The sequence below is a fragment of the Artibeus jamaicensis genome, unplaced genomic scaffold (assembly GCF_021234435.1).
Source record: "Artibeus jamaicensis isolate MK-2021 breed Jamaican fruit bat unplaced genomic scaffold, CSHL_Jam_final scaffold_614, whole genome shotgun sequence".
NCBI classification, from domain to species: Eukaryota; Metazoa; Chordata; class Mammalia; order Chiroptera; family Phyllostomidae; genus Artibeus; species Artibeus jamaicensis.
Window position 1 is genome coordinate 5,139,300 of NW_026522050.1, and position 13,059 is coordinate 5,152,358.

Below are 13,059 nucleotides of genomic sequence, written 5' to 3' on the forward strand. Positions count from 1 at the left end.
GGTTCCCGCTGCTGGGGCCTACGTGGTCCTTCTCACTGTTATAACCGGCGCTCCTTCGCCGGTTATCTGCGCGTGAATGTGTGACTGAGGTCAGCCCTCAGTGGGTCCGCCCACTGCTACTCCACACCTGGGATCCATCCACGGCTGCCTGCCTGCCTGGGTCGCGCACCTGGGTTGGTCTGGTGGATCTTTCCTGCCCGACCCCACTCTGCTGCTGGCTCTGCCCCTCTTACTGGTTTGGCTGAAGGGTTGGTTGTTGTCAGACTTCCATATAGTTCAATTTTCTGTGGTTTGGCTGTGTTTTTGTTGCTAAAACTTTGTTGTTTTTAAACTTGGTTGTGCAAGAAGGCACAATGTTTTTACTACACCTTCATCTTGTACGAAGTCCTACAGTCCATATTTTTGATCATCTTCTTTTTTTAGGTAAGTTCCTTTAACATTTTATGTGAGGGCTTTGTGATGATGAACTCCTTTAACTTGACCTTATCTTGGAAGCACTTTCTCTGCCCTTCCATTCTAAATGAGAGCTTTGCTGGATGGAATAATCTTGGATGTAGGTCCTTGCCTTTCATGACTTTGAATACTTTTTTCCAGCCCCTTCTTGCCTGCAAGGTTTCTTTTGAAAAATCAGCTGATAGTTTTATGGGAACACCTTTGTATGTAATTCTTTCCTTTCCTTTTGCTTCTTTTAAGATTTTCTCTTTATCTTTAATCACTGGTAACTTAATTATGATGTGCCTTTTTGTGTTTCTCCTTGGGTCCAATCTGTTTGAGACACTCTGGGCTTCCTGGACTTCCTGGAAGTCTATTTCCTTTGCCAGATTTGGGCAGTTTTCCTTCATTATTTGTTCAAATAAGTTTTCAATGTCTTGCTCTTTCTCTACTCCTTCTGACATCCCTATGATTCAGATGTTGGAATGTTTAATGTTGTCCCAGAGGTTCCTAAGCCTCTCTTCATTTCTTTTGAATTCTTGCTTCTTCATTCTGTTCCAGTTGGATATTTATTTCTTCCTTTTGTTCCAAATTGTTGATCTGAGTCCTGGTTTCCTTCCTGTCCCTGTTGGTTCCCTGAATATTTTGCTTCTTTTTACTTTGGGTAGCCTTCATTTGTTCTTTCATTTTTTGATCAAACTCATTCAGTTCTATGAGTATCTTGATTATCAGTGTTTTGAAGTCCACATCAGGTAGATTGGGTATCTCCTCATCTCTTAGCTCTTTCTCTGAGGTCTTGCTCTGTTCTTTCATTTGGGCCATATTTCTTTGTCTTGGCACACTTATTAAGTTGTAAGGAGGTGGGGACTTAGATATTCTCTGGGCAGGTGAATTGCTGGTTGTGGTGCTGTCTGTGGGGGAGTGGTCAGAGAGGAAACAGTGTGCCTGGCTTGCTCGGCTCTAGCCTCATGTTTCAACGAACTCTCCTGTGAGACTTGGAGTTTCTCCTGCCCTTGTAACCCCCACAGTACTTTATAGCTAGAAGTTTTGAGCCTTTAGTTTCCTGTTCAGCTAGCTTCGCCTCACCTGCAGGGTCCACTGCATTGCCATGTGTCCTCTCCACTTGGCTGCCTGTCTCCCATTTCTCCTCTCCTCCTACTTGTCTAGACGAATGTTTCTTTAACTCCTTGGTTATCAGAGTTCCATGCAGTTTCATTTTCTGGCATTTCTGGTGGTTTATTGTTTTTAAATTGCTTGCTATCCTTCTTTTGGTTGTGCAAGGAAGTGAAATGTTTCTACCAATGCCTCGATATTGGCTGAAAGCCTCTCTTTCATTTATTTCTTCTCTTAGCTTTGTTATTTTGTTCCTTCTGCTAATTTTGAGCTTGAATTTGTTATTTTATTTTGGTCCCTTGAGGTGTAAATTTAGGTTGTTTGAATGAGGTTTTCCTTTTTCTTAATATATGCAACCGTCTCCATAAACTTCCCTCTAAGAACTGCTTTTACATCATTCCATATGTTTTGGTGTGTTGTGTTTCTATTTCATTTGTTTCAAGATTTAAAAATAATTCTCTTTAGGTTTATCCTTTGACATATTGGTTGTTCAGGAGTGTTTTGTTTAGTTTGTACATGTTTAAAATTTTCCCACCTTTTCTCTTGTTGAATTTTAGTTTTATATCATTGTGGTTAGAAAAGATACTTGATATGATTTCAATCTTCTTAAATTTGCAAGTCAGGAAGAGAACTTGCACCAGAATGACTATGCTGGCACTCTGATCTCAGACTTCTAGCCTGAGGGACTGTGAGAAAATAAATTTTTATTATATAAACGACCCAGTCTATGGTATTTTGTTATAGCAGCCAGAGTTGATAAATAGTAAAATAATACTTAGGATAAAAATGGAAGCAGTTGATGATCATTGTCTGGAATTTAATATGTTATGTAGATTGACTCAATTACTAGATAACAAAAATGAATCAATAACCAGAATGATAGGGACTGGAAGTGCAAAATCACCAAATGAGTCATCGCACATAGGAGTGATGATAAGTATACATACTCTACTTCCACCTTTTGGTTCTCAGACCCATGTAGACCTATGTAGGATAAGGCACCATAGAATGGTTGTGATTTAGTACATATATGATAGCTTTCTGGAAAATACCCATTGTCACATGCTATCTTCTTAGACTTGGCACCTTAGTTATCCCCTCAGCAGTGCATTTCATCACTCTATTAGCCAAACAGCTTCTGCATGATGTGCTGTATGAGAGCATCAGTAGGTCTCTTGGTCCTGTGCTCACTGCTGCATCTTCTCTGCTATAAAGTATATTCCTTGGGTAGGTGTGGTTGCATTGGTGGTGGGAAATGAAGAGGAAGGAAATGAAGTAATTTCAAAGATAAAATAATAGCATATTTGTATTTTTTAATTTCTTTTTTGACAGTATATTTTTAAAAGAGATAATAGATATATTGGTGTTCCTTGTATTGTAGATCTTTAGGAATAGTATTTTGTAAAACTGTATTGTCAATTATTTTATAAAATGACATTGACGTAAAAAATGTAGAACAGTATTATGTTGGCCTATACTCACTATGAAGAAATTAGTACTTTGAAGTTGGTACTCCCGTTATCACACTCTCCTCCCTCCAGTTACAGAAACGGAAATATAAACATTAAAACACAAGGAAGGATAACTCATTCTGACTTCTGGTCAAGATGGCAGCACACACAGCAAACACAGCTCACCTTCTCACAAAACCACATCACAATTACAACTACAATATAGAACAACTGTCACCCAGAATCATCAGAAATTGAATTGAATGGGAAGTCTGACAGCTATGGAATTAAAGAAACCACATCCATCCAGACTGGTAGGAGGAGCAGAGTCATGGAATAGGCTGGTCCCACACCATCAAGTGGTGGATAAAAACTCAGAAAGGATAAAAACTCTTAGGGGTGAGGAGTCCCAGCTCCACACTAGGTCCCCCAGCCCTGGGTTCTAGTGCCAGAGACAGAGGTACCCACAACTCCTGTCTGTAAAAACAGGCAGCGATTGAGTCGGTGGAAGAAACTTCTGAAGGTCCAATCAATTCCTTCTAAAGAATCCACATACAGACTCACTCAGACATATTCCCACTGTGTTCCAGCACTAGGGTAGCAGTTTGGCAGGCACCAGTGGATACAGGGAGGAACTGAAATGTCTGTCATCAAGGCAGGAAATGGGAGACAGCTTTCTCTCAGAAAGAAAGGTGCACAGAGTCCATTTGTCCCCTTTCCAAAATTTCCCCACACAGAGCCACAGAGCTAGCAGGTATGTGCCATATTTGAGATTCCATTAACCTGGCTAACACTGCTTACCACACCCTGGATATCCCCTGAGACTCCATCCCACCCAGCTTACTGGCATACCCAAATGGTTAACAGTGACTTTTCCCTATGGATGGCTGGTCTTGGCACATGCATCACAACTTCCTAAATCTTCTCAAACAAGCAACAGCTGGCCTGAGTCAGACCCTAGCTCCTATATGGCTTGCTAAGTGGCTCCAGGCCCAGCACCAGCACCAGCACCAGCAAACCTAGATTCACAGCTTAGCCCCACCTGGGAATTTCCAAGCCCGGCACAAGTAGCATCCATCCCAGATTGCTTTACAGATCAGATAGGGTGGCCCTGGGAAGAACACAGGTAGGGGCTGACTTTGGCCTGTGCCACCTGGGAAACCCCTGAGTTTGTGCACCCAGTTAGTTATCTACAGGGGAATTCCCCTAAGTCTATCAGCTAATTTCTCAAAATACATTATTCAGGCTTGAAGGGATTAGTAGGAAATATTCAAAGTCATGAAACACAGGGACCTACAGCCAAGATGGCTCTACCCAGAAAAGCTATCATTTAGAATGGAAGGGCAGATAGAGAGCTTCACAGGCAGGAAAAATCTAAAGTTCATCATCACCAAACCATTATTATATGAAATGTTAAAGGAACTTTTTTGAGAAAAAGGTTGCCAGATTGAAGCGGGTTTTGTGGGCTTGGGTGAAGAGGTGAAGAGATTGAGAGGTACAAATATGTAGTTACAGAACAGCCATAGGGATGTAAATTATGGTATAAGAAATGAAGTAGCTAAAGAGCTTATATGCATGAGCCTTGGCCATGAACAATGGTTTGGGGGTTGCCTGAGGGGAAGTGGAGTCCTGGGTAGATGGGGGCTAAGGGGTATAAACTGGGACAACTGTAAAAGCATAATAAAAATATATTAAAAAATTAAAAAATAAAAAGTGGGGGAAATGATTGCAAAAATTTTAAAAAGTAATCATTGATATTTAAGGACTTACTAATGCCATCTTGTTGTTTACTGGCTGTTTTATAGTTCCCTTGCTTTTTTCTTCCTCTTTCTGTCTTTTTGTTAATTGATGACTTCCCACAGTGTTACACATTGTTTCTCTTCTCTTTATCTTTTGCATATATACTGTAGGTTTTTGTTTTGTGTGTATCATGTGTCTTACATAAACATCTTATTGTTAAAACAGACTCCTTATGCTTATAATTTCAATCACACTAAAATATCCTTTTATTCCCTCTCCCTCCACTTTATGGTTTGATATGACAATATGCCTATTTTCATATTGTGTGTTCCTTATCAAATTGTTGTAGTTATAGATAATTTAAAAATATTTGTCCTTTAACCTTTGTGCTAGTTCAAGTAGTTGGTACATCACAATATTCTACTATTACATTATTCTGATTTTGTCAATATATTTACTTTTATCAATGTGTTTATATTCTCATCTGTTTTCATGTGGCTAATTAGTGTGCTTCTATTTCAGCTCAAAGAACTCCTTTCAGCATTCTCATAAGGCAGATCTGGTGATGATGTGTTAACTCAGCTTCTGCTTGTTTGCGTAAGTTTTTATTTGTTTTTCATTTCAGATGGACAACTCTTCTGGATAAAGCATTTTTGGTTGGCTTTTTTTTCATTTATCACCTTGCTGATACCATTGCACTCTCTCCTGACCTCCAAGACTCTGCTGCAAAATACACAGCCTTATGTGGATTCTCTTGTATGTGAGGAATTTTTCTCACTTGTTGCTTTAGATTTTCTTTCTTTGTCTTTGGTTTTTCAACAGTTTTAATGTACTACATCTTGGAGAAGCTCTCTTGCACTACACTTTGGGAGAATTCATGAGCTTCAGATGTGGCCGAGGAGGATACATGTTGAGGTAAGGGCTTCACAGAATGTGGAAGTACATGTGATATAAGATAATGGGCTGGAAGAATGGAAACTGTACCTAATTACAGAACAGTCCACACTCCCAGTGTGGGGATTCCTTGTATGTGCCTAGTAGGATTTTGGTATTGCTGTAGACCAGTGAGTGCCATCTGTCTTCTCTTCTTTCACTTTCTGAAGGTCTGTGTTTATTCCCATTATCCTGTCCGTGTTCCATCATCACATATTGGGTGTGTAGAAAACAGACAACTTGTTTAGTCCACATGTTTCCAAGCCAAGAAGAACCATTATTAAGAGACTGCTAGGAACCCCTCAAATATTCAATCCCAATTGGAGAAGATAACAATATGACCCCAGTTTTGTAAAAATATGAGCAGAAAACTCGAGAAATTATAATAATGATAATATTAGTAATAATAAGTGCTTCCAAGCACTAGTCAGGTATTATTTTATTTAAGTTCACTATCACCCTTTTAGATAGTTGTGTCATCTGTCACCTCCATTTTACTAAGTAACCAAGGCACAGTGAGATTAAGTAAAAGGATCAAAGGTAATTAAGTCAGAATTCAACCCAAGTAGGTCTGTCCAGAGTCTGAGCACACAGTCAAAAAAACCACAGTGAATGACTGTTCTGATAAGACCTTCAGTTTTGGGTGACCATGCAGCCTGGTTTGCTTGGGACAATTCTGCTTATTGTCCTGACATGGTTGTTAATAACTCTCCTTCCCATGACCAAAGTTGCCCAGTTTAGAGAATCTCACCTGTGGTGAGAGTCCCTCCCTGAGGTCATGATTCTGAAAAGTCTAGAAAGGAAAGTTGAGACTTGATTCAAGTAGGTCATGGAGGTCACAGGAGAGTGTGGACAGATGGAATCATCTGGGAGCATTTCTCCTTTGTTTTTTCCATCCATCACTCTAGAGAGTAATTAACTGAAAATGCTACTTTCTGTTAATTGTCTCATCTTTCTACACAACAGACCCTAAGGAGACATTTAAGAGAACCTTTAGTTGGAAGTACTTCTCTTGTAGCAGTGGTTAGTAGAAGGCATGGCCAAAGACACAGAGCCTAGGGGAAGTAAACATCTTCATCCTGAATGCTTATGTGATGTCCACATCCTGTAATTCCTGGAAGAACTTTTGGCACATCTGGACATCTAGAGTGCAGTCAAGATTCAGATCCAGCAAAAGGCAGCTGTGGGGCAGCACCTCTCAGATTTCTACAATACATACCTGTCAGAATATCTAGAAGAATACCTGGGTGGGTAAACTAGAAATAGCTTTCTTTCTTCAATTTGTCTTTCTTCCTTCTTACAACCCTGTTTTCCTACACCCTTAACTGAGAGACATGCATTCAGATTCAATGACTGTTTTATTTTCTCACAATAACCATATTCCCTCTCCCCTATCCCAATAGGATTGTTTGAATTTTAATAGAAACTAAAGTATTGGGACAATGATAAAACCATCTAAGATGGAATTTCAGGCATTAGCAAGTAGGTGGAATGAGGATCTGAGGGCATTGAGGTTTGCTGACAGCTCACCAATTGGGCCAAGGAATCACATTTTTTTTTTACCATCAAATAATCCATTTTCCCTTGTAAAAGACTTTTTGTTAGTGAAATACCTTTATAATACATAAAGGTTCATTATTAATATAACGATTCTCATTTTCATGACTTACTGTGTGACTAACACTCCATTACATACTTTATATACTATACTTAAACAGTTCTTCACAAAAATCCTATGCAGTGATGATCATTATTCCCTTACAGATGAAGAAATGGGCCACATAGAGATGAAATGATTTGCCAAAAATCATAAAGTTGGTAAATGGTGAAGCCAAAATGCTCCACTTTCCAGTAATTCATTTACTTTCCCATTTATGTTAATCAGAGATAGTTGAAACTTTTGCTTAGTCTGAAATAGAGTAGCCAGAAGGAGTTGATGTGATTTTACTCCAAAGCAATTTGATGGTCTCATTTTGCATAAATATACAATTTTAATAGGTTTTTGAAATTGTAGAACTTGTCCTTGAGTGCCGTCATTGCAGACCAGGGAGATATTAGTCATTGTAATAGTTGACAACAAGGGTAGCATACATTAACTACAATTGATTCTGAGCCACTGTAACCTTTGCCCTGACTTACTCTTATTTTTTTCCTTATTTATTATTTAAAAATAATCTTCAAGCTTTAAACAATCTAAAAATCTAATTAAATAGTATAATCCTAATGACTAGAAAAATAAAGATAAAAGAGACAAAAGCTTTTAATGTAAATTTGCAAGATAGCGTAATTTTTAAATACCCAGCTCTAGAGCCAGTCTACCTGAGTGGGTTCCCAAGTAGGTCACTCATTAGCATTGGGAGCCTGGGACAATTCCATAGCTTTATGTACCTTGTATTATCACTGGGCTGTTGTGAGGATTAAATGGATTAATGTATGCTTTAGAAAAATATGAGTAGACAGTAAGTGCTCAGTAAATATTCATTACTATTATTAAAAACAGATAAACAAAAGGGTAGAAATTTATTATCTGAGCCCTGAAAGTTGTAGTTGTGTATTTGATGTTTAAAGCCTATCAGATGCACAAATACCATATGACCTCACTTATAACTGTTATCTCATAAAAAAATAAAGTAATGAGAAAAATAGAATTAGAGACATGGAAACATGGAACAAACTGATAGCTGGAGGAGGGGAGGAGGGAAGGGGGAATGGTGGAGGGAAGGGGAAGAACATGTATGAATGACTCCTGGACATAGACAAGAGAGAGGGGATTGACCATGGGTGATAAGGGTGGGCTGGGAGGAGGGGAGCAAAAGGGAAAAAATGGGACAACTGTAATAGAACAAATAATTAAATCAAAAAAATAAAGCACGTCATGTGCGAACATTTTAATGATAAAATCACATCATACCTCATGTCATATTGCCTCAGGATTTCAGTAAAATTCAACAATTGATTCACATGTTTCAGCTCCCTGTATCTGACTCAATTCATTTAAGGGTAGAGTCAGAAGTTAAATGGTACAACATGCAAGTGAACTAGCCCATCCTCTACAGACTCCTGAAATATGACAAACTTTAAGACTCAACAAATTAAATGTTCCTCATTGTTCTTCATGCCCTGCCTTTGTAAAAGTGAATTATTTTGTTCTTTTAATTTTAATTTTTTAAACTTTTTAAAAATTGATTATGCTATTACATTTGTTCTATTTCCCCTCCTCCATTGCCCTCCACCCTGCACACCCCTCCCCCACCATTCTCCCATCTTTAGTTTATGCACACATGTCTCAAGTTGTTTAGATTCTATATTTGCCCTTCTATTCTTACCCTCCCCCTATCTATTTTCTATCTACTACTGTCTATGCTACTTATTTTCTGTACCTTCTCCCCCCTTCTCCTTCTCCCACTCCCCTGTTGCTAACCCTCCATGTGATCTTCATTTCTATGGTTCACTCCTGAGCTAGCTGTCCTCTTAATTTGCTTTTGTTTTAGGTGTGGTTCTTAATAACTGTGAGTTTGCTGTCCTTTCACTGTTCATCGTTTTTATTTTCTTTTTCTTAGGTAAGCCCCTTTAACATTTCATATAATGAAATGGGCTTGGTGATGATGAACTCCTTGAATTTGATCTTATCTGAGAAGCACTTAATCTGTTCTTCCATTCTAAATGAAAACTTTGCTGGATAGAGCAATCTTGGATGTAGGTCTTTGGTTTTCCTGACTTGGAATACTTCTTTCCAGCCCCTTCTTGCCTGTAAGGTCTCTTTTGAGAAATCAGCTGACAATCTGATGGGCATTCCTTTGTAGGGGACTGTCCCCTTATCTCTTGCTGCTTCTAGGATTCTCTCCTTCATTTTAATCTTGGCTAATATAATTATGATGTGCCTTGGTGTGTTTCTTCTTGGGTCCAAGTTCTTTGGGAGTCTCTGAGCTTCCTGGATTTCCTGGAAGTCTATTTCCTTTTCCAGATTGGGGAAATTCTCCTTTATTATTTGTTCAAATAAGTTTTCCACTCATGGCTGTTCCTCTTCCCCTTCTGGTACCCCTATAATTCAGATGTTGGAACATTTAAAGATGTCCTGAAGGTTCCTAAGCCTCTCCTCATTTTTTTGAATTCTTGTTTCTTCATCCTCTTCTGTTTGGTCATTTTTTTCCTCTTTCTGGTCCACTCCTTTGATTTGAGTCCCAGTTTCCTTTCCATTACTATTGGTTTCCTGTGCATTTCCATTCATTTCAATTAGTTTAGCCTTCATATATTCCTCTAATTTGTGGCTATAATCAACCAGTTCTGTGAGCATCCTGATCACCAGTGTTTTGAACTGTGCATCTGAAAGTTTGGCTATTTCTTCATCACTTAGATTTATCAGCTCTGGGGCTCTGAGTTGTTCTTGAGCCATGTTTTGATCTGTTCGTGCCTGTTATGTACCTGGAGAGGCTTCTTGGTGTTTACCTGGGGGGGAGCCACCCAGGTCGCAGGTTTGTGATGCTGTATGTGGGGGCGGGGTCAGAGAGGGAGCCCTGGGGGTCCTCTTTGCTTGCCCAGTCCACCTCACCGCTTGCCCCCCAGCCTGCTTATTCAAGTGCAAATGTAGGAGTCTGCTGCCATGCACCTCTCAATGCTCACCTCTTCACTGGTCTATCTGCATGCAAATGCGTGACCGACTGCAGACAGCCAGCTGTGCTTCTTCCCTGGGTTCTGCCCATAGCTAGCCCACACCTGGGATCCGCCCCCCTGGCTGCCTGTGCACCGCCCAGATCTTTTTTGCCCGACTGGCTCCGCTGCTGGTTTCGCCCCTCTTACTGGTTTAGCTGAGTGGTTCATTATTTCCGGACTCTGTATTCGATTTTCTGTGTGGTTTGGTTATGTTTATTATTGTTAAAACTTTATTGTTTTTAGATTTGTTTGTGCAAAGACGAAAAGTGTTACCACCTACGCCTCCATCTTGGCAGAAGAATCTAAAATAAAAATTTTTTTATTGCAGTAAGAACACTTAACATGAGATGTACCTTCTTGATACATTTTCAAGTGCACAAGTATTGGTAGCTATAGGCACAGTGTTGTACAGCAGGTCTCTAGAACTCATCTGTCTTGCATAACTGGAACTATATGCTCATCGAACAGCAGCTCCTCATCGCTCTCCACCCCTGGCACCCAGCATTCTACCCTCTGTTTCCATGTGTTCAACTACATTAGATGCCTCATATGTGTGGAGTCATATGCTGTTTGTCCTCCTATGACTGACTTATTTCACTTAGTCTACTATTCTCCAGGTTCATTAATGTTGTCCCAAATGTCAGAATTTCCTTTATTTCTATGACTGAATAATAAACCATTGTATGCATACACCACATTTTCTTTCTCCATTGATCTGTTGATGGATGTTTACGTTGCTTCTAAATCGTGGCTATTGTGAACAATGCTGCAATGAACATGGGGCTGCAAAAGTGTCTCTTTGTAATCCTGGTTTCATTTTCTTTGGATATAAATTCAGAAGTGGGATTGCAGGGTCATGTGGTAGCTGTACTTTTAATTTTTTTGAGGAACTTTCATAATATTTTCTATAGCAGCTGCACCATTTTACAACAGTGTACAAATGTTCCCTTTTCTTAATCTTCACCAATGTCTCTTGTCTTAAAAAAATTTTGATGTACTAACTAGACTCTCTAAGGAAAAGAATAACAAAATATGTGCTGGTGAGTTTTTTTCTTTTTTTTAACACAATTAAAATTAGTTTAAAGATAAAGAAATGTTTTCCTTGTTTTGACCCTTAGGATAATGCTTTTAATATTTTACCATTGAAGATGTAATTAATTGAGGTTAATGATAACATCTTTTTTACAAAGTTAAAATATTTGACTTTTTTTGCTATTTAAAAAAATCATAAATGAATTTTTTTTACTTTTACATATTTAGGTGATTATATTGCTTCCTTCTTTAGTTTCTTAACTTGACAAATTACATTAACTGATTTTCTAGTATTAAACCAACCTTGCTTTTCTGGAATAAACCCAACTTGTTTATAATGTTGAATTATTTTTATATACTCTCAGGTTCAGTTTGTCAAAATAGTTAGAATGGTTAAACATTTCAGATATTTAAGATGTTTCTAACTATTAAGTTCATAAGTAAGTAAGGTTATAATATTCCTTTATTGTTCCCTTTTTGGTATTAAGTCATAGTCCCACAAAAACAGTTGGAAATCATTCCAAATTTCCAGACCCTGAAAATTTTGTGTATGATTAGAATTATTGTTTTTCTTTAATTCTTGGTTCAACTTGCTGGTAAAATATTTTGGGCCTATAGTTTTCTCCACATGAAGATTTTTATTACTGATTCATTTTTCATTTTTTTTAGTGTTTATAGAATATTCAGATTTTCTGTTCTTACATTAGTCAGTTTGGAGAATTTACATTTTTCTAGAAATTTGTACATTTTATTTAAAATTTAAAATTTGTTGGCATAAAACTGTTTAGAGTATCCTCTTATTACCTTTATAACATACCCAGGATCTAGAGCTATATCTCCTTTTCCACCGTTTTAATTTTTTTTGCCTTGGTGATGTCAGATATATCAAGAATCAACTTTGATTTTTTTGTATAATTTTGAAATTATACACGATTTTAAAACTATCTGTTCTCTTCTAAATGTCTAAGAATTACAATCAGATCACTTTTTAGTTTTTTATATGCATTTAAGACACCTGTTCTCTCTCTACATAAATTTCTAGTCCAATCTATAAGATTTGTTAAGTGTTCTCAGAAATAAAGAAATGATCATTATATAATGTGATAGAAGGGTCAGCTAAACCTATAATGGTAATCATATTGCAATATATAAATGTATCAAATCAACACATTGTATACCTTAAACTTTTCTAATGTTTATGTCAATTACATCTCAATTTAAAAATCCATAAAATTTGATAAATAGTATGCCTCACTATATTTAAGTTACTGTTATATAATATATAATAGTAAATATTTTATAGTTTCTGTTATAATATATTATCTGACCTGTGAATACTTTAGAAATATATATTGTAATTCATTTCCTATTATGAGGTTTTTTAATTACCTATTTGCCATCCATTTATAACTTAATCACACTGTAGTCTGACAATGTTATCTGTATGACCAACTCTTTTATATTTAAACTTTAAAAGTTTTCCACACGCAAAAAGGGTACTTACTTCACAATTGGATTAGAAAGATACCTTCTACTGACACCACTTTGTATAATATTATATGTGTGGCAGGCACTGTACATACTAATTTCACCTCAAGGGAACCCTATGGAATAGGTTCCATTATTATTACTCCTATTTTAAAGATAAAGTAACAGACAGAAAGATCTCAGACAACCTGTTTAGAGTCAAAGAGCTTACAGAGAGCAA